Consider the following 25256-nt stretch of genomic DNA (forward strand, 5'->3'; position numbering starts at 1 on the left):
GTGGGTTTTTCTTCCAGGGCTTCTAAGCTCTGGAGGCCAGCTCACTATCCACTAATATAACATGATGCTACATTTATCATTTGTCAAATCAATATGGAGATTTGACTGGTTTGGGGTGTTTGGGGAGTCTGTTCTCAAGTGAAGTATGGGAAGTCCATTTTGAGGCTCCAATGCAATCAAGAATTGCAGAGAAATAACTGACTGGGCCTGGTGAATGACAAGAAATTTTGTGGAAGTCTTAGGCATCTCATGTTCTGTCAGTGATTGTCACTTGGAAGAGAGATAGTTGACCAACAATAGCTCTAAAGCAAGTAGGCAAGTTTTTTTTTTTTTTTTTTTTGTGGCAGAGCCCCCTTTGACAGCCTGGTGAAAGCTTTGAATTCTTCAGAATTTTAAATGGATGAAATATATAATATTACAAAGGAAATTAATTGTACTAAAAGTCATAAACATTTTCTAAAGTTCACAGACCTCAAATTAAGAACCACTACCTCAGGGGGGAGAGAGGGGGGAGAGGGGGAGAGAGAGAGAGAGAGAGAGAGAGAGAGAGAGAGAGAGAGAGAGAGAGAGAGAGAGAGAGACAGAGAGAGACAGAGAGAGACAGAGAGAGACAGAGAGAGACAGAGAGACAGAGACAGAGAGCCAGAGCCAGAGCCAGTCTCTCTCTCTCTCTCTCTCTCTCTCTCTCTCTCTCTCTCTCTCTCTCTCTCTCTCTCTCTCTCTCTCCTCTCTCTCTCTCTCTCTCTCTCTCTCTCCCTCTCTCTCTCTCTGTTTCTCTGGCTCTCTGTTTCTGAGAGAGAGAGGGAGAGAGAGAGAGAGAGAGAGAGAGAGAGAGAGAGAGAGAGAGAGAGAGAGAGAGAGAGAGAGAGAGAGAGAGAACAGGTGGGAAGGGTCAATTGGCTCCACAGTTAATCATCTCAACACTTAAGGAAATTTGCATTTCTCCTTATAGGGTCACTCACAGTCCCTTCCGGAGGAGTCCAGGCAAAAGAAAGGAATTCAGTGGGTTCAGCCTGAGTAAGCCTTCTCCAGGGCTAAAGCCAATGACCTCCATCCTATTATTCTCTTAAGTTACAATGTTAAATCATTCATGATCTCGTGCACTGCTTTTGGCAATTTGTTCCCTAATTGCTCCTGTTTTTGCATTGATCCTGAGCCCGCGGAGCAGCCAGTCTCCGGAGTCTCCAACTTGCTGGTTGATTTATTGAGCGCAGTGATCCTCCTCCGCTTTCACCTTCTCGGACTCCAAGCTCTATTTTGGGGCCAGTACCAGGGTACACGGCACCTGTTTCTCCGCATTTAAGGGAGAGTTTGGGCATTTTGACAGCAACACCCGTCACCCCCACCCACTCTCCCCATCCAAAAGAAACTAGCCTTGGCCTTTCCCATTTTGTACCCTCCTCCACCTCTCAATCCCCTACCCCCACCCTCGTACCAATAGACCCACCCAGGCAGAGGTAAATTCGCTCATTGGACAGTTCGTCTCCCTTTCCCCCTGGGGAGTTGTTGCCTTTCGCGGGAGCCTGGACTGAACAAAACCCAACCCAAGAAGCAGCATCTCAAAGTTTGGGGGGGCGTCAGTGGGGAGCCAAGAGTAGCGGGGGAGGTTTCCTTGGAGTCCGTGAATCGCTATGGCTCATCGGGTATGGTCAGAGGAGCCTCAGGAAGATGCTGTTGGAGACCAGTTCACCGATATAATCAAGATCCGTTCTGGTAGGATCCTGTCTCCCTCTATGGGGGTGGAGGGCGACGAGGGATTCAAGGGGTCCTGAAGGGGATGGGAGACTTGATTCCCTGTCCGCCTTGGGGCTCTCCTGTTTTGGATTTTCCCTGGAAGTTGACACCGTACTGGGGAAAGTTGCTCGATTAAGCACAGCCGCGGTCCAGGCAGAGTTGTTGACATTGAGCCTCGTGTGGGTGTGGTTGTGAGGAGGCGAGGTCCCTCCTGCGGAAATAGGCACGCAAGTGTTCCTGCCTCCCAAGCAGTGTGCAAAGTTGGGTGGCAAGGGCCGCCTAACTTGGAGGAGCTTCTTGAGCTTGGTTGGTTTATAGGATATTGTTTTAGCCCCCACATACTTGCTCATATTACTGCATTTGTTTTTTTTCCCCATTTTGGCAGTAAAGGTAAAATCATCCTGAGGGGAAAAAAAGCTTTAACAAGGTGGGGATGATTAAAGGTTAGCGGAGGCTAACGTTAGTGAGTAGAAGAGAAAGGATGCAAGCTAGGATACCTGACGCTTTAAACATAGTGGTGCAATAAAAATGTCAGAAGTGGGATAGTGGGAATTTAGGGTAACAGTAACGGGCAGAAGTGTACCATTCGAAAAGGAGTATTGATCAAGTTGGAGGGTCTTTAAAAATAAGCCATGGGATTCTGAATTATTTCCACTGTCTCTCCTTCCCCTCCTCCATTTTGCATGTGAAGGTTTTATATCATAAATCTATGTTTGGTGATCTGGCAGACATGCAAATTGTTGTATACCAGAGGGCAGGTCGTTTTAAAGTTGTAAATGGAAGCAGCTGTTAGGTTTCCCCCACAGGATAAAGTTTCACAGATGCCTGAATTTTCTATTCTTACCATTGGAATTGCATCAAAGTATAAACAGCAAATAAATTCATAATCATTCACAATTGCTTTATTTGCTTTTGCAATTATGGATCCAAATTAATAAATGTTCCATTCAATTTTCCCCTGAAATTAATGATTTGGGAAAATTAAAGTCCAAAAACAGATACTGTGTTCGAGTCACTAGAAAAAAACAAACACCAACAACTAGGAAAACAAACATATACACCTGACTTTCACAACTGTTTGCCTGGGATTATAGTCATTGTGTAAATGGACAATATTGTCAGAATCAAAAAACTGTAATTTCACTAAATAGTATGAGAAAAAATTAATATAATTATTTTTATTAGTTATTTTCTTTACCCTAGTGTCTAGAGAACATAAAGTATATATATAAATGAGTGAAAAACTCCTTGGAATATCATGAATTATGAGCCCAGGGAATCATAAAAATACAGTTGTCCTCGCTAATAACTACAAAATCGAGACCTGGAAAATATTTTCTAGGATGACAGTAAAGATTCATATGATACCAGAATTTTAATCATTCACCATGGAATTTAGAGATGAAAACTAATGCTTTGGTTATGGTTGTTTGTTATGGTTATACAAAATGTGCAGGAAGATAAATGCTTAGAAATTAGTTATGTTAGTAAGTGAATCTGTCAGAATAATTGCATGTGTTATTTAACATTATATTTAGATCTACACTGACCAATAATATTTTGGATGTGTAGTAGGGTGGAGGAGGGACTGCGAAAGTGAGTGGTTTGAGATAATATATTATTAGAGTCCTGATAAAAAAAGAAAATACTGTACAAGAGGAGTCAGAAACTGGATTTTGTAGAAAGAAAAAGAGAAAAAAATCTATCAACTTTTATAAAGTTTGAGTCACTAATATTTAATGCTTTTCATTTGTTTCCTGAAAATAGAAACAATGTCAAATAGGATACACACTGGACCTGTAATCTCATTTGTAGAAAAGCCTGTCTTTTAATTGATAACTCTGAACAATTTTCTAAAAGTTTATTATCTAGCAGAACAATCTGTTTAAATGATATCTCATAAATATTTGGGGGGCATTGAATTTACCTTTAGGGATACTCACTTTCATTTAATGACTTTTAAGCCTTAAGGTTAAAAACTAAAGGATAAGAATTTGCATCAAAATACTTTTCATATTATGTACATACATTTAAGAGACTTTACAACCCCATTAGTGAACTCTCAAGATCATATAGAGCTTGTGATTAATCACTACCTTATGTAAATGATTGATAGGCATAAATAACTTTTTAAAATGTAGTATATATGACTGACACCAAAGGGGGGGAACTTAAAAACATCTGGGTAAATACAATACCCCTTCGGTTTCTTGGCTCTCTTTTGCTTTTATAACTTATCATTAACGCCAGTTAAACCACAAAAGTGTCAGCTTTTGCTAACAAACATGCAACACTCCTAGAGTGTGAAAATGAACCATACCTAAGGTAATGAGATTTTAGTGATACTGTTTGTAATTTATTTTTGTCATTTTAATAGGATTTTGGAAAATGCAAAAATGTACAGATATTTTAAATAAAAATATGCTCCAAATACGAATATATTTTTATATCATAAGAACCAATCAACATTGATGATATAGTGCTTTTAATTGGATGGCCAATGCATGATAGGGTTTCTAATCCCTCTATATTATATAGTGTACTGAATGTTGTTTTGACATTTCTTTCTAGCTGAAGTTTCAGAATCTAAAGTTTATTAGTCTCTTGTAATTGTGTTTCAGAAGATTTATGTATGATCTAGGGGCCTGTGCAAATCACCAAAGAATCATTTTAGTGGAATGCAATGCTAGCTATAGTGAATTTGTTACTCACCTGAAGTATCCTTCAAAAAAAAAATGTTTTCGTTAAGTGATACTAAATAATATCATATGTCTTAAGAAAAATGAAATTAAATAAACCATTGAACTATTTTAATTGTTTTTGAATCTTCAAATAATACAAATATAAGGTAAGTAATGTTTTGTTTTGTTTTTATTTTGGTAACATTTCATTATAAATGAAGATGGAACTGCACACCAATAAAACATAAAAACTCTATTATATCTGAGTCAGAAATAACGTTAGCTAGTCAAGTACTCTACATTTTATTAGGTGAACCTCAGTACTTTTATTGTCAGATATTTTGTCAACAAAGCATACATGAATATATGGTTAGAGATTATATAAAATTATTCAATAAAAATGTTCAAAAATGTTGAAAATATGACTAAAATCAGTACTTGGTATTATAAGCTTGTGTGTATTAAAATATGTTTTACAGAATTATAAGTAATTATTGGATTCTTTTTCCCTCCCCCTCCAACAAAGAATAATCTTTAATGTCCTAGAACACCTTCCCTAAGATCTGACGTTGGAGAATAGCCTCCTGCATTACTCTTTACCTAGTCCCCCTGAAGGATATACTGGAGAGATCAGTGTTAATCAGAGGTTATAACTAAGCAAGTCTTGGCATAATGAGATTTTGATATAGTTTATTTAACCCTGGAATAAGGAATATTCAGTGTAATTGTTATAAGAAAAATTAATCAAATATTTATTTAAAATATTTGGCATATTTTTTTCAATTATCACCATTAAACAATAGCATAAAAGTTAAAGTGTTTTCTTTTTAATGTAGACTCTTTTTCCTAAAGGACATTTCAAATTTTGTAGGAGTTTCTAAAACAGGCATAATATTATATTAGTAGACAATTAGGTATATTTCACAAAGGAAAAATTCAAGAGACAGTCCATTTGGAAACTGCCAATTATTTCAATTGCTTTTGAAATAGAGCATAGAAGTTTTATCACATCTAATGCACTCTTGCAGTAGATCTTATATAAGAATATAATTTTCTCAGAAAAACTTTAGGGAATTAAGTTCTCAATATATGTGTAGAATAGTTTAGGGGGCCTTTTTACTTTTAGTCTTGACTTACACTTAAATGAAAATTTCCCTTCCCCTACTTTGATTTTACTAAATATTGCTATCAGATAAATTAATAAAAGACAATAAAAAGTGTTTATTAGGTACTTAAGATGCATAAAGCATTGTGATAACAACTGGGAATGCAAATAAATGAGCAAGGCAGTTTCTGCTCCCAAGGATTGTTTATTCTAAGAGGGAAAAACAACACATATAGGAGATTTCAGCTTCAGGTCAGATGGAAAGGCCTAGGAGTCCTTACAGGGTGGTGACAAGGCAGATGGTACTCCATCTAGTTTGATGTCATTTCTTTTGATAAAGCCATATTCACCACTCTTTCATTTGAATCATTTGATGCTTCTATAGACTTTGGTAAGCGTACTGAGAATTTCATGTCCTAGGGCTTTGGTACTAAGGTAGGAGCTATGGCACTTGGTACCAGTTTTGTTTTCCACAAGTCATTCTTTTGGAGGATGACTGTGAGAATGTCCTGGGGAAAGAGTCGGTAATGGACAGTGATGAACGGTAATGAAGATTTTGCTGTTCCCTGGGCTTTTAGGCTCAGAGTTCTGGTCTATCTCCACTTACATCTAAAGTGGTGGTCAGGGTGATGACAGAAATTTGGCCTTCCTTGTCTCATTCTCAGAATTCCTTGCTGTCTCAGCTAGTTTAGCTCACCTGTCCTATTAGTGGCAAGAGGTTTTGCATATGATATTGCTCATGGTGAAAAGGATAGTAGAACTTGACTCCACAGAAATCATTTTTCTATCTGACAGCTACAGGGACTACTCTAGAAATAGAGCACATAGACCAAGGGATAATACTATTACTGGGAATCTTGAGTTTACCTGCCAATCAGCGACAAGTGATCAACAGATAGTGTTAGTGATGGCAGGGATGGTTGATGCCTTCTCTACATGGTTTGCTTCTGTGCATTCTTGCTTTACACTAACAGAATTATACTATAGAAATCTTGCATTTGTCATGTGACTATGACTGCTAAATTACATGCAATTTTGAAAAAAAATCATACTACTTCACTATTTTTCAAGTAATTGGGAATGACTAAGTTAAACTGTGACCCAGAATTTTTCAGATATTGAGCTCGTTCTTTTCAGAAGAGCACAAGACCTTTGGGAGGGAGAAAGAATTTTTGTTTTCTGGTGAAATACTCATAAAATGCCTCTGATGCTTTCACTGAAAACAGTACAACAAAGTTTAAAAAGTAAGACTAATACTGTGAAATAATTTCAAATGACAGTGAATAGAGCATATAAATGGGCACATATTTAAACCCAACCTGGACTAATACTGTGAAATAATTTCAAATGACAGTGAATAGAGCATATAAATGGGCACATATTTAAACCCAACCTGGACATTATCTATTCTGTTTACTGATCAGTTCATGACACAGGAGAGTCGCCACTGTCTTGCTTTATATAATTGTATATAAAGTAACTAAACTTGAAGTTAAACTGCTGTGAAAAGTTACAAATACTATATATAATGGCTGTTAACATTTTTTCAACATTATTCAATTTTGTAAGTATCTATCTAGTTTCTAAAAACTATGACTTTTAAAATTGAAATAACTAAAAATGAATGATATTTTCGTTTTTCAATAGAAATTTTTATATTACTGTATGGAATAATTTATGAAAATGTAGAATAACTTTTTTAAAAGGAGAAATCATCACTTTATATGATATAGAAGCTACTGACCTGTATAGGAAGAATACAATCTTGGAACATAAGATGTTTTGCTTTAATCCTGGATTGCAGTTATAATTATATAGCTTTGGAAGAGCCAAAATATATAATTAGGATATTTGTTCACTGAATGTTGTTCATTAGTAATTGACTTAAAAATATTATCATCTGACACAACCTCCCATATAAAAATAACAAATTGAGTAGATAACTTTAAATTATGCATATATTTGAGTAAGGTTGAGGACAACCATAAAAATTCAACTTTGAGATTATACATATTCTAGTATCTGCTTCCTTTCAATTTAACAATTTTTCTTGATTTTAATTTCCTCCTCAATCTGTTCCATATTGTGGCCTCTATAAAAGTAATTAAGTAAAGAGTTTACATTCATAGCAATACTAATGATTATAGATAGATCAATAGGTATGTCATAGAAGTATTTCATGGATAAGGAAAAAGGGAGAAAATAGATAAGGAGACATGAAGTGTAACTTAAATGCACATCAATTAATAGTCTAGCCAGGACTTTGAACTAGTGCATTGGAATGCAAGAATGTGCAGAGCTTCAGTATTCCAGTAAATAGTTGATTTGCTGAGAGCAGATATGGACCTATGTCAGGAGAATACATAGTGAGGTCAGTTTCTAAAAGCCTTCCTTTTGTTCTTTGAGGACATGCTTGATGATCCCAGGGAAAACTGGCCTACTCCAAGCTAGAGTTATTATCAGATCTGAGAAGGCGACAAATATCTGCTTTCCTTACAGAACACATGTTCTGTAATACGCCCTTTCCTATTGGATGCTCACTTACATAGTCGATCTCAGACCATCCATATTGAGGGAATTCCATAATAACTGAAGCTGTGCTGCATTAACATGATAGTATTGCTGAACTCTAGGCCTGCAATATGGACTTTTAGATACTGTTAATCCTGGTACACTCTACATGAGGACTATTTCCTAATTTGTTTATGATTTGTCATTTTCAAGAAAAAATTTTTTTGAAAGTTGGCCTCATAAAACCTTATGACAATTTACAATATGTTCCCTTTTAGTGTGTTTTTAAAGTATGTTTTATATATGTCCTTGAGATGGTAACTGAATTAATTTGGTGGCTAGGTATCCCTAGTCCAGCAAGAAAGGTCTTGGCACTTAGTACCATTTCCCTTCTGCATTTTCTTAGGCAATTGAGTGAAAAATGTTTCCAATTGGTCTTCCAAAACTTTCATTTTAAATGAGCATAATTTTATTGTGACAGATGGTCACAAAGACAGGCATGCCAGCAGACAAGTACATTATGTGCATCATGCTGGAATACTTGGGGCCAAATTTTAGTCTAGGAATGTTAGAATGACCAATTGTACTTAGTTTTAGTGCTTAAAATTGGTGTATAGCATGACTCCAGGGGAAACAATTTCTAAAGTAATTGATATGTGATATAGAAACACTTTAGTAGTTTATATTGGGGAATGAGTAAATGAAAAAAGCATTTATTAATTACTTAGACTGTGCAAAGCATTGTGCTAGGTGTTGGGAGTACAAATTGCAAATTAAGACAGTTCCTACTCTCAGGATCTCAAAATCTAATGAAGGGAGACAACTCGTAAATTCCAACTGTAAGTGAAACTGAAAGGTCCTGTGGTCCTTAGGGTTCAACAGCAAAAGAGATGGTAATTGCTCTTTTGTAATGTCATTTCTGCAGACAGAACCATAACAGTTTCTGATGTTGAGCAGTCCAACAGATCCAAGAACTTAGGTGGCTTTAACTATTTTTTGGATCTTTAGTGGCTGTGGTTGTGGCACCCACAGAAACACATAGCAGTATATAACTCCAAGAGATTTGCTTCTTGGCATTGTGGCTGAACAGGAAAGTGGGAAGGAAGGAAGGAAGGAAGATAAGAAGGAAGGAAGGAAAGATGAAAAGAAGGAAGACAAAAAGGTATTATTGAGTGATTGTTGTGTGACAGGCATTGTGCCTGTTGGGTATCCAACAATTAGGTATGCAGATACAAGTACAAAGAAAGCTTTAGTCCATTCCCTCAAGGAGCTTATTTTCTAATAGTGGAATGTAAAGGGGACTGAAAAGTGTTAGGGGCTGAGGTGAGAGAAAATGAGATTACCTAGAGATTAAAAATTCAGAATGTCAGAAGGAGTACTGGAAAAGGAATGAAAGCAGGTGATTCCTGGTCTCTCAAAATAAAAAAGGGGGATATCCCAAGAGGAACTCACCATTGTTATAAGGCAGTAGAACTTATGGAGGGATATTCAATGGTATGTTGTCCCAGGAGTGGTAAGCTGTCTCAGCAAGAGAAGATCCTGGGTTCTGAGGGAAGGTTCTGGATTAGCCAGCAGGATAAGAAATATAACTGGACATTCAGAGGAAGTTAGGAACCAGCCAGAGCAAGAATGAAGGCGGACCAACTTCAGCCTCACTACAGAACAGAGGCTTTTGAAGAGAAATTCACTATTAGAAGCACGTGGGACTTCCGGGTAAACATGGCTGCAATCTGGACGCCACATGCTTTCTCTCCCCGGCACCGAACGAAATAGACTACATCAAAGGAGCATAAAAATCACCTTTGGAGGAACAGAAGGACTCCCCAGTACCCCAAAGAGGTGAAGGTATGTGGGGTTTGAACATTTCCACACTATAATAAGAAGAAGGAAAAGCTTGCACAGAAACGTGAACTGAGCTGCCCTTCCCCCCACCCCAACGCCCCCACCAAACCAGAGTGAGCTACCGGATCACTCACTGGGACAGCGAGTGAGTGGGGAAGGTCACTCTCTGGGGGGCACTCCAGGGTCCTTGGGATCTGGGGGCTGCCAGGAAACAACATCTCAGGGCAGTTTCACTGGAGAATCCTGTGCTGATCACAGTGAGCCACGGAGCTGTAATCGGGGTGGTTGTGCTGAGTATCTGGGCAGAGCTAAACACCAGGGGCAGACCACATGCTGATTATCTGGGCGGAGCTGAACACCTGGGCAGTTTGGCAGTGATAAGGGCCCCGTGCTCTAAGAAACCTCGGAGGCTGGGAAGAACTAGTCTGAAGCAACCTAAATACACAGAAAACCCGCCCACATCACCCAGACCCTGGACCAAAAAAAGAAAGTGAAATAAAACCACCAAAGGGATGGCTCACATGGCCCAAAATCAAGCCTCCAGGAAGAAAGGGAAAAAGGTGACTATTGAAAACTTTTATGGTGGGAGTATCCAAGGAAAAGAAGAGAATGAGGATGAAATCCAAAAAAAATCAGAACATGCCTCCCAAAATGGAAACTATCAACAAGCTCTGGAAGATCTCAAACTGGAACTTATCCAAAAGATGGAAACCTGGAAAGAAAAATGGGAGAAAGAGATCAGCTGTCTGACAGATAAGACTGCTCAATTGGAAAAAGAACTCGAAGCATCCAATAGAAGGGCAGACAAGGCTGAAAAGCAAAACCAGTCCCTAATGACCAGAATTAAGCACCTCGAAGAAAGTGAGATGATAAAACAGCAAGAATCAATAAAGCAAACCCAAATAATTAATGAATTGGAAGAAAACATAAAATATCTCACTGAGAAGGTCACGGACCTGGAGAACAGAGGAAGACGAGAAAATCTCCGTATCATCGGTCTCCCAGAAAAACCAGAGGTAAACAACAAATTGGATTTTATTCTAGAGGAGATTATAAAAGAAAATTGCCCCCACGTTCTGGAGCAAGGGGGCAAAATAGAAATAGAAAGGATTCATAGAACACCTTCTATACTAAATCCCCAAAAGACAACGCCTAGGAATGTAATTGCCAAATTCAAGAGCTTCCAAGTAAAGGAGAAAATCCTACAAGAAGCCAAGAAGAAGAGCTTCAGATATAAGGGGGCTCCCATAAGGATCACACACGACTTAGCGGCTAATACACTAAGAGACCGCAAAGCATGGAACACGATATTTAGAAAGTCAAGAGAGCTGGGTCTCCAACCAAGAATCAACTACCCAGCAAAACTGACTATATACTTCCAGGGGAAAGTATGGGCATTCAACAAAATAGAAGATTTCCAAGCATTTGCTAAGAAAAGACCAGAGCTCTGTGGAAAGTTCGATATCCAAGCACAGAAAGCAAGAGAAACATGAAAAGGTAAATATGAAAGAAAGGGAAAAGGAGATAAATCTTATCTTTCTCTTTAAGTCAAACTCTCTTCTATAAGGAATACATTTACATCTAATTATATATATTAATATGTGGGGAAAATGTTTTGTGTAACTCTCATAAATTGTATCATCATAAGAGTAGTTAGAAGAAACATGCATAGGGAAAGATTGGGGAATTAAGAAGATTTGGGGAAAGTTGGGGCAAAAAAAGGAAAAGGGAGGGGGGAACCATGATAATACTAAGATTAACTTCAAGAAATAGGGGGGGAATCAATAGAATAAACTTTCCCATATAAAGATACACATGGGAAGGGGAGGGGAAGAACTCTCATATGAGAAGGAGAGGAAGAGAGCGTGAAGTGGAATTACTTAAACCTTACTCTCAGTGAAATCAAATCTGAGAGGGAAGAACATCTAGATCCAGTGGGATCCTGAATTCTATCTTATCCATTAGGGCAAGAAAGAAAGGAAAATTAAGGAGGGGGAGGGGGGAGGGAGTACAAAAAGGGAGGGAAGGAGAGGGGGGAGGGGAAGGGAGCATAAAAAGGGAGGGGCTAGAAAGGGAAGCATCTCAAGGGAGGGGACTAGGGGGACTGACCTAAAGTAAATCACTGGTTCAAAAGGAGAAAGCTAAAGAAGAAAGGTCAGAACTAGGGGAAGACATCAAAATGCCAGCGAATCCACAAATAACAATCATAACTTTGAACGTGAATGGGATGAACTCACCCATAAAACGCAGACAAATAGCAGATTGGATTAGAACCCAAAACCCTACCATATGTTGTCTTCAAGAAACACATATGAGACGGGTTGACACTCACAAGGTTAGAATTAAAGGTTGGAGTAAGACCTTTTGGTCCTCAACCGATAGAAAGAAGGCAGGAGTTGCAATCATGATATCTGACAAAGCCAAAGTACAAATAGACCTGATCAAAAGGGACAGGGAAGGTAAATATATTCTGCTAAAAGGAAGTATAGACAATGAGGAAATATCACTAATCAACATGTATGCACCAAATGGTATAGCATCCAAATTTTTAATAGAGAAACTAGGAGAATTGAAGGAGGAAATAGACAGTAAAACCATATTAGTGGGAGACTTGAACCAACCACTATCAAATTTAGATAAATCAAATCAAAAAATAAATAAGAAAGAGGTAAAAGAGGTGAATGAAATCTTAGAAAAATTAGAATTAATAGACATATGGAGAAAAATAAATAGGGACAAAAAAGAATACACCTTCTTTTCAGCACCACATGGCACATTCACAAAAATAGATCATACACTAGGTCATAGAAACATGGCACTTAAATGCAGAAAAGCAGAAATATTAACTGCAGCCTTTTCAGATCACAAGGCAATTAAAATATTGATCGGCAAGGGTACATGGAGACCCAAATCAAAAATTAATTGGAAATTAAATAACATGATACTCCAAAATCGGATAGTTAGAGAAGAAATCATAGAAACAATTAACAATTTCGTTGAAGAAAATGACAACGGCGAAACATCCTTTCAAACCTTATGGGATGCAGCCAAGGCAGTACTTAGAGGAAAATTCATATCCCTGAGTGCATATATTAACAAATTAGGGAGGACAGAGACCAAGGAATTGGAAATGCAAATAAAAAAACTTGAGAATGAACAAATTAAAAACCCCCAGAAGAAAACCATACTAGAGATCCTAAAAATTAAGGGAGAAATTAATAAAATAGAAAGTGACAGAACTATTGAGCTAATAAACAAGACTAGAAGCTGGTACTTTGAAAAAACAGACAAAATAGACAAATTACTGGTCAGTCTAATTAAAAAAAGGAAAGAAGCAAGGCAAATTAACAGCATCAAGGATGAAAAGGGGGACCTCACCTCCAATGAAGAGGAAATTAAGGCAATCATTAAAAACTACTTTGCCCAACTATATGGCAATAAACATACCAACCTAGGTGATATGGATGAATATTTACAAAAATATAAATTGCCTAGACTAACAGAAGAAGAAATAGATTTCTTAAATAATCCCATATCATAAAAAGAAATCCAACAGGCCATCAAAGAACTTCCTAAGAAAAAATCCCCAGGGCCTGATGGAATCACCAGTGAATTCTATCAAATATTCAAAGAAGAGCTAACTCCAATACTATATAAACTATTTGACATAATAAGCAAAGAGTGACTGTAACAACAACATGAGAGCAAGCTGGATTTTTAGAAGTTTAATGATAATGTTTTTTTAAAAAAATTACCTTGCTTAAGGGGGAAATTTTTACAAAAGGAATTTCTAAATTAATAATTCTAAACTTTTCTCATTCAAAGATAAATTATCTTTCTAGTATTGGTTTTTTAGGGCATTTAATTTTCCAATTATGAAGCACCTTTAAGAAGATGGGTAGGAATTCTTCAGGTGAGGTGTACAATGTGTTGAAGTTTAAAAATAATACAAAGATTTTATAATTTAGTATTATATCAAGGCAAAAATAAATATATTGTCTTTCTCCCTCCAAAATTTCTTTGTATGTTTTTCAGATTGTAAAATATATAGATATCATTAGCCCCCTTCACTTCCTCATCATAGGGTTATATATCAGGAATGTTTTTTGTTCCATCTTAATTATTTTGGATTTGTGTTCTTTTTCCCAAATGGGTATAATAACTAAAAGATTTACATAGCATATTTAGCTAGCTTCATCAAGGACAAGAAACACTTATTATAGCAAAAAAAAAGAAACTGAATTGTATTCTTCCAGATAATAGTAAATTATGATTTCACTTTTCAAAGTTTTGCTGAACCTATGATCACTTTTATGTATTTCTTGAATTAATTGTAGATAATTTTTTTGTTTGCCTGTGGACAACCAAATTGTAGTTGTTTCAGCCAATGAGGAAAAGCAAATGGGTCCTCAAGGAAGTTCTGTTAGAACTATCATTATGATTTCAGCTTAGATTTCATGATTATCTCATGTTAACAAATGATAACTTTATTATTTGGAAGATTCATTTCCAAAGGATTTGTTTAATTGAAGGTAATTGTTTGCTACTATGATGCCATCATGGCTTTCACAAGTATCCCATGCCAGTAAATACTAACTTTTTTATTATAGGATGTTCATTTCCAAAGAATTTACTTAATTTTGTTAATTACCATAGCTCCACTATCCATATGTTTATTTGATTTCTTTTATTTATTTCTTTGTTAATTTAGACTGAGGCTTCCTATTTTGCCCAGGATAGAAATGTATTAGTCACACTTGAGCCAGTTCCAGTTTTAAGCAGCTGTGAGTTTAACTTGCTTCCTTTTTTCCCCACCTGTGCTGGTTTCCTCTTTGTTAGGTAATCTAGTGACCCTCTACTCCTAGGGGTTCACAGTATTTGTGCTGGACTTTTTACAAATTTAGCTCTACTGCAGATCTGAACTTCTGAACCAAAATGATCTACCAGCCCCAGCCTCCCCCAGGAACTGTAGTAGAGTCATCTACCACCACATCAGGGCATCAAACTTATCTCTAGCTTTTTTGAAATCTGCTTAAATTTTCAAATAGAGCCATTGAAAGAAATTCAGTATAGCATTATCTCTTCTTAAATTCTTAAAACAGAGCTATAAAGTTGTAATAAAGTCATTCTAACTTTTAAAATAAAGTCCTTACATACATAGGAAATGATCTATTTCATAACAGTTACATTCTAGATATTGTACTTGCCTCAGTTTGCAAAAGAATTGAGAAAACAAGTAAATGTGAAGAGGAGTAGGATGGACATATTCTGATGTATGTGCTTGATGCTGCTGTTATAAATAAAAATTAATTTTGGAGGCATATGACTGGATTTATAAGCATTTGTTAGTAAAAAGAGAAATTGAGTTTCAGTCTTTCTAATAGATCCCCTGCTCCAGCCTCCTTGGTTCCCTTCACAGGGCAGCTTGCCAAAGATGGCCAGATAAGAGGGCTCTGGGAGAGAGAGCCTGCCCAGAGAGAACTACCTCAGAGACCCATTCAAAAGCTAAGAGGCTGACTGTGCTTCCAGGGTAGGCTTTTCAAACCCAAGCTCCTCCTTCAGATCCTTCCCTTGACCAATGGTTTTCAAATCTCATGCCATCTTCCCTTGTCTCTGCTGCCCCAGGAACCCTGTGTCAGGCCACCGGACACATGACTCTGATTCCTATATTGAGGTGCACATTGGGGTCCACAGGATCAAAGCTGGGATGGAGGTCCCCTAAATATTTACTTCCCTCACTGCAAAGTATTAGGTAGGCAATGTTAGCCCAGAATATGTTAATATCTATTTAATCAAGAATTCTTGCAGGAGTAAATTTTTGTGTTTTACTTAAACAGCAATGAAATAGAAATTTGTCCATGAGAAGAGAAATATTATGATAGGCACAAATGACAGCTAAGACAAAACAAAAGTAGTTAACCTGTAAAAAAGTCAAAACAGATGTACCAGAGAATGGATGGATCAAAAAATGAGGCCCAATGGGGCAGTCACGGATAAGACAATAGCCAACAAACCCACAACCCTTTATTTCAGATGTGGAAGCCAGCTGATTTTAGGATTTTGACAAATGTGCTCATAAGAGAATTTATTTTATCCTAAAATGTAAAGCTAAAAAGCATTTTGCATAGTGGCATAATTATTTAAGTGAATGTAGTTCTATCATGATAGGACAATACGAGACCTTACTTGATTTTTTGGAGCTGAAAAGCAGCATAGCTGCTGTGTTGCTAAGCATAACAAATCTCTAGAAACAGTGTTGCACAGCAAATAGAGAGCAGCAAACCTTAGGAGCTGGAAAAACGTGAGTTCAAATCCTAAATGTTCTGTGTTAATTTCATGACTGTGGACAATAATTTACTCTCAATCTCTTACTGCCATAAGTAACTCACAAAATTATTATGAATTTACACAAAATTCCAGTCTGAATGGAGGGAGTTTCCTAATCTGATGAAAGCACATATCCGGAACCAGCCTTTCCCCAGTAAAAAAATTCTGTAAGATCAAGTATCTAACATCACATTTTAGGATAACATATCAAGTCCTATTTATGAAGTGTTTTAGAAGTGTATCTTCTTTTCTTAGCTAATTATTTTTATCACATCATTTTTCTTTATAGAAGCACCCGTCTTCTGAATCCAGAATGGAAAGTTCTTATAATTACTAAAATTAGCTCCCAAAGAATGTGATGTTTACTCACAACATCTTTTATACCAAATGTATGGAAAGTTTGGCTTTATGTTTTATTCACTGACATGCTATCTTTTAGTGTAGGCTATTTTTTGCATGTACTTGAGAATATGTGAGGCTAAAAGAAATGTACCCAGAAAACACTTCTACTATAATTATGCTCAAGACTATGATTTGGCTGAGATTAAAATTCTGGATAGGAAAGTTAACTTGTTTAATAGGGATACTTGCTAGGTAGATTATATTGAAAACAAGCAAAGCAGAGTTATGTGCTTGCCCCCATGCTTTTTAGCATGATGTTCTCAATGATGTCAAAAGTCTTCAATCAGGACTAAAACACAATAAGGTCAGCTACTGCACTGACATTAAATTATTTAATTTAAAAAGGACAGGAGACACAATTAAAGTGGAGGGAGAGGTAGTGGATGACTTTTTGTTTGCAGATGATCATGCAATTAACACAGCTCTGAGGCTGGGATGCAGAGTATTGTTCAATTCTCTGCTACTTCTGATAATTTGGGTCTGACAATACCAAGAAGAGAGGTTCTTCACCAGCCAACAGAATCAAATATGGAACCATCAGTTACAGCAAATGAAGAAATTTGGAATGTTGTGGACAAATTCACTTACCTTAACAGCATATTTTTCAGGGATGTCTACATAGATGATAAGGGTGAGAAGAGGTATCAAATTAGAGTACTAAGCTAACAAAGCCTTGGTGCTGATCTCATTGATGTATGCCTGTGAAACTTAAATTAGACATCAGCTGCATGCCAGGTGATTGAATGTTTCTATCTGAATTGTCTTAGGAAGATTCTGAAGATGACCTCACAAGATAAGATAGGTCTTTTCTCAAGCTAATCTGCCAAGCATTTAAATTCTGCTCCAGAGAGCACAAATCTGATGGGCTGGTCACATTGTTAAAATGCCACATGTACATTTGTTTCCAAGACTATTTTGCAGAGAACTCACACAGGACAAGTGCTCTCACAGGTTTCAGAAGAAATGATACACATACTCTCTTGAGTATCTCTGAGGAACTTTGGTTTAGATTAGGAGACATGGGAGAGACTGGCATAGGAATATCCATCATGACATGACTACATCAAAGAAGGCACTGTGGTCTATGAGCAATGCATAATTCCCACAGCTCAAAAGAAATGGGAGATGTGCAGATTTTGAGACATCTCTCTCCCAAATGTTCACACAAACCATTTATACAGGACTGATGCTACAGACAAACTCACATTTATCTACTCAGCCACATTGATACGTAATGAATATCAGTCCCAACATAATGTTGTCATTTTGAATCTCTTTCAGGAGAAAGGACAACAAGCAATTAATTAATATTGAAACATGTATTAAATGAACATTGATAAGTTATAGCAGAAAGAGCATTTTTTGAAAAATAACAGACTTGGAATTTACAGTTCTAAGAACTGCTTTAAAAAAAAAGTTGATGAGGATGGTTATATCTAGTACAAAGTATACTGTGCAGTGGATAGATGACTAAAACTGGAATCAGAAAAAATTGAGGTCAAATTCATACTCACATTTTTTAATAGCTTTACAATATCAGGGAAGTTACTTAAGTTGTGTTTGCATCAGTTTCCTCAGTTATGAAAGAGATCATAACAACAACTGTTAGTGTCCAGGTATTTGCCCACCACCAAGGAAGACCCGTTGACAATGCAATCAGGCAAAAGGGCCGTTTATTGTACTGGTGCGCACCAGTGGAAACTCTGCCAAAAGAGTTCTGAGTTCCCTCCTTAAGGCTGGGCCTTAAGTATCTTTCAGCATGTAGGCTTCCCTCCCCCCTTCAGTCTTTCATCTGTTACACACCATTGCTGCTGGCATGTATGGCTCCCTTCAGCCCTTATCTGTTACATACTATTCTTGGAACCTTGGCATTTTTATGTTATTGGGGTTTTCCCAGCCTCGAAGGTTTTATCTGTTCCCCTCTGCAGCTGGGGCCTTGGCATATTTGTAGTTCTGAACTTCCAAGGCCAGGCAGCTCCTAGCTGAACTTCCAAGGATGGGTAATTTCCAGCTCAGACTTCCTTCATTTCTGACTTCTTTTTCTCTTAGGGGGCAGAGGGAAGGCCTGCCCACTGAGGCAGCTTGTAGTTCCCAGCCCGGAGCTCACTAATGGCTAGGGGTTGGTGCTGTTGTCGGAGGGCCAATACCTGGATGGCATCCAGCCAGTTTTTCATGAACCAAACAAGGCAGTTGAAAATGTAGGGGCCAATTGTTAAAAGTAGGATTAAGATGAAAAGGGGCCCTATAAGGGATGTGATTGGGTAGTGAGCTAGGGAGAAGAATTGAAAGGGTGGGTGTACTAGGGGCTGGCAGCTTCTCTCTCCTATGTGTGGTGTCATGTGTTCTTTTTGCTAGCTGTCTCCCCACTGCTTCTGGTAAGTGAGTCCTGCCATCTGGCAGGCCCAGCCATCCATAGGGGAACCACACAGCCTCCCAGAGGGCCAGAATCTGAGGCCCCACCTGGTTCAGTGCCCCCTGCCATCCTATCCCCTCCTCTCTCCAAGTATCTAAGGGAAAAAGGGCAATGGTCCAAATATTCTGTAGTTTCTTCAGTGCTGAGAATGGGTGTATAGCTGTCCCTACCTATGGTCAGGAGAGAGGGAGAGGGGAATAAGAGGGGGAGGGAAAGGCTGCAGACACAGTGTCTTTAGGGGAATGCCCCCAGTGAATTCCAGGGTCTCAGGTCAGTGGAGAACTGCTTGGAGATCTGAAGGGTGTCCAGCTACCACTTCCCCAACAGGCAGACAGGTCACAAGGGGGAGAGTTAGCCTCCAAGATAGAAGTGTACTGGGGAAAATACTAGAACAGCAGATAGGAACAGAACATTAGTACACAGTAATTGGCATCACACATTTGCATTTGGGTATCTTAACCAACAGACTTCATCTTCAGAAATCATCTTCTGACAGGAACAGATCCCTTTAGGAAAATCGGATTCCCAAGTTATTAGCAGAGCTGGTATGTGATGTATCTGTTAAAGAATATCCCTTTGCAAAGTACACATTAACTAGAAAATCAATAAACACTGGAGTAACAATATCTTACAGATGTATTTCCTTATCCCAGAGGCTGGGGAAATTCAAGAAACTTTGAGCTATATTTCCAAGCTCAAGAACCAAACTTCAACTATGGTAAATTAAGGCTACAAGTTCAAGCCATCTAGGAATAAACTTCACCTGCTTCTCAAAGCATGTTCCTAACAATTTGAGAATTCCTAATTATTAGGGTTGTTTGAGGAAATGGAAACTTTAATATCACAATTTGCATTATGTGCTGATCATGGGATATTGTCACCAAGGAAAATATTTCCTCAGGCCCCAAAGGACCCAGTAAGTGGCTTCACATGCAGGTAATTAACAGCCTAGATGTTCAGAAGAGGTCAATTTCCAGCTGAGACCAGAACACGCCTCTGTAACCATTCCAGGACATTCTCTGTCTGTGATGTACTTTGTCACTATTAAATCCCAGAAGCCTTCTTTTGCTTTAAAAGACAAGTCTCACCCATTTCAGCTGAGAGAAACTCTGCTTATCAGCAGTCCAGAAACAACTCTCCATACCCCCCAAACAAACCTTTGATATCCCTACAAGGCTGATCACTCAATTATTTTCATGTATTTTTGTCAATAATATACACATCATATATATATATATATATATATATATATATATATATATATATATAGAGAGAGAGAGAGAGAGAGAGAGAGAGAGAGAGAGAGAGAGAGAGACACACACACACAAAATCTGAAATAAAGAACATGAGTGCTGAATTAAGTAGTTCCATAGTAATATAAATCAGAGCTGTATCATCTCCTGGACCTAGGCCATCTGAAAGACTATGACAAGGTCATGCAACAATGTGACAAGGAAATCACTTTAAAAGACTGATATATATTAATTTAAGGTCACCAAGGAATTCAGCTATGTAATTCCTAAATGAAAACTCAAGTCAGCAGTCAACCTTTTATGGAGTTTAATTACACAAAGAAAAGAGATCAGTCCCTATCACTCATGTGACTAAAATGGAGAAACAGTCTCAGGGGCCTCCACCTCCAACCTCCTTCAGAGCAAGCTTCTCAGAGCACAACCTCTCAAAGCAAAACCTCTCCAACCACCTCCAGTCCTCAGACTCCGCTATCTTTAAGGAAACCATCTAAGTTCCCTCCCCTCAGTTTTCACATCTACCAATCACTGTCCATGTCTTCCCTGTGCCAATGGTGGCTCTAGCTTAACCCAGGACCTCCCAGAGGTCTGCCCCTTTGCACATGTCTGTTGAAGGTCATGTTCTCAAATAATTAAATTTTGATCTATGCTGCAGCCCTTCCTAAATCCTGTTAGGACTGAGTAGGGTGGAGATTGTAAGTTCCAAGACCTGGTTCTGTCATTCCAAGTATCTCTATTGTATCAATTCTAAAATCAATCATGACTCAAAGAACTTCCTGTTCTATGCTTAAGTATAGGTCAAAGCCCTTTCCATTGTTCAGCAAAAGGTTTCTGTCCTAAAGTAATCTTAAGTAGGGAGGAGAAGGACCCTCCCATGCCAAGGGGGGTTCACATTCCAATAGACTATCAGTAGGAAATTTTTCAAGTATGAAATTTCCCAATGGTGAAATTTCCAACATTTATAAGTCTAAGAAATTTTAAGGTTTATAGGAATCACTTCAGGGTAACTGTCCAGAGAAATTAAAGAATCATGTGTGGTTTTCCCACAACACATACATTACTTTTATATATTATCCCTAAGTTAAAGATCCAATTATGAGAGCAGAACATTCATCTGTTCTCTTTCACCTTCTCTCTCCCTCTCTGTCTCTTTCTCTTTCTTCCTTTAAAACCTGCTGTTTAAAAAGCAGAACACCACTTCAATTCTTCCTTTACAAACCCACATACTAAAGCTTTATGGACTTTAGATCAAAGTCCCTTTCTTCTGAATTCAACCCAACATACCTCCCCACTTTCTCTAACATGCTTTTACCATCATAAGTCAAACAACTATCCCCCTGGTATCACTTCAATTGCTAATCAGTAACCCAAAAGAATACTGATTTAAAAGATTACATCATTGAAACACTATCTGTAGCATAGTGCTCATCCATTATAAATATCAGTTCATAGTACAAATTGGTAAACTGAGGTAACCACTGAGTATTGAACAAAATTTATGGCACAGGTTTACAATGAGCTTTTTTTCACATTTAAACAATACTTAAATATATATTTTAGCAGCAACTCACACAATAATCATAAAATTCTGAGCAAGCATTTTCCACATATATGCCATTGTTAACACCCTACCCACTCTTTGGCTATTGTTTTCCACAAGGAAATTTATACAGATCAAAAATGTAATCAGAATATCAACCAACAAATCCCCAGAATTTGTATGTGGTAACTTATCAATTACATATCACTCAACTCATTTTATCATTCTGGACCTGGAATGTTTGTATTAAGATTCCACAGCTTCAAACAAGCATTTTGGTCAGACAGAACTGGCAATATTTGCTTGCTTGAGCACCTTAAAACCTCCAAAAAATACAATTAAAACATACTCATCTTTAAGTTCTTTCACACAGTGATTGTCAAAATTTTTAGATCCCTATTTCAGTCCCTAAGTATCAGTGTGGAACAATTATAAGCACTCCTTTCTCCTTCCTGCGTGCCAGGAAGGGGTTAATAGCTTCTGAGCAATTTTATCCTAAGGCTGCTGGCCTTGACTTAGATTTTATTACTTAGCAACCTTGGCCCATCCTTCTTTAACCAATGAGCATACTATAATGTAAAGTTTGAACGTATCAAATCCCCTTCATATTAATGTACTCTTAGTGGATCTCAGTTTGAATTCCAAACTTCCAAATAACTCTGATTAAGTCTGGTAGCAATGTTTCAGTGTAACCAAACCAAAGTGCAAAGCATTTACCTGTACTTCTCTCAAACCTGTCTAAAGTAGAATAGAACCTCCAGTTTAGTTTTTTTCTAGCTCAAAACATTGCTACATTCCTAATCTAAGTCCATCAACATTATTCCAATTTATATTTGTTGTATATTGCACACTAGAATTCATAATATTAGTTAGTATCTCTGTTACTCTTATGGAAGTGGAACAAATCCAGACATCCCAAGTTCAATTATTAACTTATATAGATAGGTTATAAGATATAAAGTTATTTCCTTTAACATGTACTTAATCACTTTTCCTAGTTAGCTACATGTTACCTGGCATTCAAGCCTGACCTCTTTGATATATCTGAAGCTAGACTGTATTTAATCTTCATGAAAAGCCCTCCCGATTTCAGGGCTGGTTAAATTTGTCTTGTCAAGGGCATACAGGTTGTATGTCATATACCCTTAACCTATTTAGGTGAAAAACTTAATTCTCTTTATAATATAAATGCATAGATATTTAGCATTCATTCAGCATTAATAATTTCCAACATTTGGCATCTGAATACATACATGTTCATCTCTAGATTACAAATTCCTTCCTATGCATTTTGCACATTTAAAAACAATTCATATAACCTTGATCAAAGACAACATTGTTTAAAATTTTCCTCTTTTGTAAAATATCAATTCTTAGCACTTATCTCATTAATCCCATGCACAGATTAACCACTTTAAAAACTTCTTGTGTGTCATATAATTTCTTGCTGCTAGTTCTGACAGTACATACATTAAAATGAATCTGATTTGAAAAAAAATCACAAAATTCAAATTCTAGAATAAGTTCTTCTCAACAACATAACAACTTTTTTTGGATGACTTTTACATCTATAAAGTAGCCAGGGCAATTTCTGTCCTTATAGAATAAAACATTCCCTCTCTGTGTCAGACTGGCTATCAGCCACATTTAGACAATTCTCAAATTCACTGAAACCATTATGCATAGCAAGATCTTAGAAAACAAACTTCTAACCATGAGTTTTGTTGTGCTCAATAAAATCTGGTTAACATTTCACATTTAACTGACAAATAGTTACCACAGTACATTACATTTGTACCATATCAAAATATTAGCAATCCTACCCAAGTTGAGAATTAATTTTAAGTGAAAATTGCTAACTGTGGATTAAGAATCTCCCTTTTCTGCTCAGAATTTTCTTTCTTCCTCTCCTTTGGGGGCCCATCCAAAGGGAGAAGGAGGGAAAAAATCATTGAACAGGTTTTGACAATGGAAAGTTCAAGCTTGCAACTCCCCCCTTTTTACATAGAGACAAGACTATGACAGAAACATACAACTTGTGGCAAGCATGCTGTGAAGGAAAAAAAATCAGTGTTTTAGGATCCATTCTTAAGAAGAAATATTTGCAGGGAAGAAATTCATTAAAACAATTTCAGTGTACTGCTCCTTTAAGTGAGGCCAGGCTAAACTGCTGAGACTAGCCCTCTAATTGGCTGAGCTGGCTTTTTTGTTCCCTAGCTCTCTCTGAACTGTATGTGATAATCCATCTAACCTGTCCCTCTTCTTGATGGAGATTTCTAACAAAATGATCTTGTAGTATCTGGACAAAACTATTACCTGCTCCCAACTGGTGTTGGGGTGAGCTGTTCATGAACTGACTGCATTTCTCAGGGAAGGAACTTCTAAATCCCCTCCCATGCAGACTCTTTCTCCCACCCTGAAGCCTGCTGCAGGAGCAAGCACAGTGTTACTCCTTCATAGCCTGCCTGGTTGGAATGCAGGCAGAGGGAGCAGGGGAACAGCCACTGCAAAATCAATTCCTCTTTGTGAGACTGCATCCTAAACTCCTTTTTCTTCTTTGTTTAATCTAGCCACAACAAAGACTCAAAGAACCCTATAGGACACCCTCTCTCACACATTCATACACCTGTGTCCAAATATAGAAAGACATATGAGATAAACAGTAAAAGCCAGAAGACAAACAACAGAGACCTGACCTAGGGGCTTATCTTAAGATCTCATTTCTCAGCATGTCTGCCAGAGTGGATATGAAACGTGTAAGGACCATAAAACCTTAAAGCAAGCTGTTTGACAAGCAGGCTGTTTATCTGTTTTGTTTTTTTTTACAATTACTTTTTTTTATACAATTAAAAAAATTTTTTTTACAATTTTTTTAATTTTTTTACAATTACAAGTACTCCTTCCCTGTGTGCAAGGAAAGAGTTAACAACTGCTGAAGAATGTATCTCAAAGCATCTTGGCTTTAATCAGTGAAGAAACCTAATACCAGCGACTGCAGCTGGCTGCCTAGTCCTTCCCTTGCAGCCAAAAAAACCTCAGTGTGTCAAAAAAAAAATCACCTAGGGATATAAAAGCCACCTAGGGCCATAAAATCATCTAGGGATCGTGGGGAGTCCCCCAGTTTCTCATAGGGGTGCAATATCTTCTCAAAAGGGGACTCAAACCCCTTTCCCTTTAAGCTAGTTGAGCGCAATTCCAACCTGATGGAGACGCGGAACACCATACTCAGGGCTCTCTCAACCTGATGGGGACTTGAACCCCATACTCAAGGGAGTCTAAACACCTGAAAGTTTCAATTTCAGTATGTTCCCTGGACTGTATTCCTTCCCCACCCCTGATCACAAACGCTTCCTCTGTTTTCTGACTATCCTTCTCTCGAAGGATGAAAACTGTGATAGTCCAAAGTCTGCACTCAGAAACAGGTGGGAGGGTCGGATTGACTCCACGGGGT

The 25256-nt window shown here is 37.7% G+C and overlaps 1 long non-coding RNA gene across 1 annotated transcript in view; it reads left to right on the top strand.

The window, feature by feature from the left end:
• Window positions 1-1176: 1176 nt before the first annotated feature.
• LOC103094713 (uncharacterized) overlaps window positions 1177-25256 on the top strand; it is a 118921-nt gene continuing 94841 nt past the window's right edge. Inside the window, exon 1 of the long non-coding RNA XR_008918329.1 lies at window positions 1177-1713. This is a non-coding gene — a long non-coding RNA (uncharacterized LOC103094713). The remainder of the gene's footprint in view (window positions 1714-25256) is intronic.

The sequence above is a fragment of the Monodelphis domestica genome, chromosome 4, assembly GCF_027887165.1.
Source record: "Monodelphis domestica isolate mMonDom1 chromosome 4, mMonDom1.pri, whole genome shotgun sequence".
NCBI classification, from domain to species: domain Eukaryota; kingdom Metazoa; phylum Chordata; class Mammalia; order Didelphimorphia; family Didelphidae; genus Monodelphis; species Monodelphis domestica.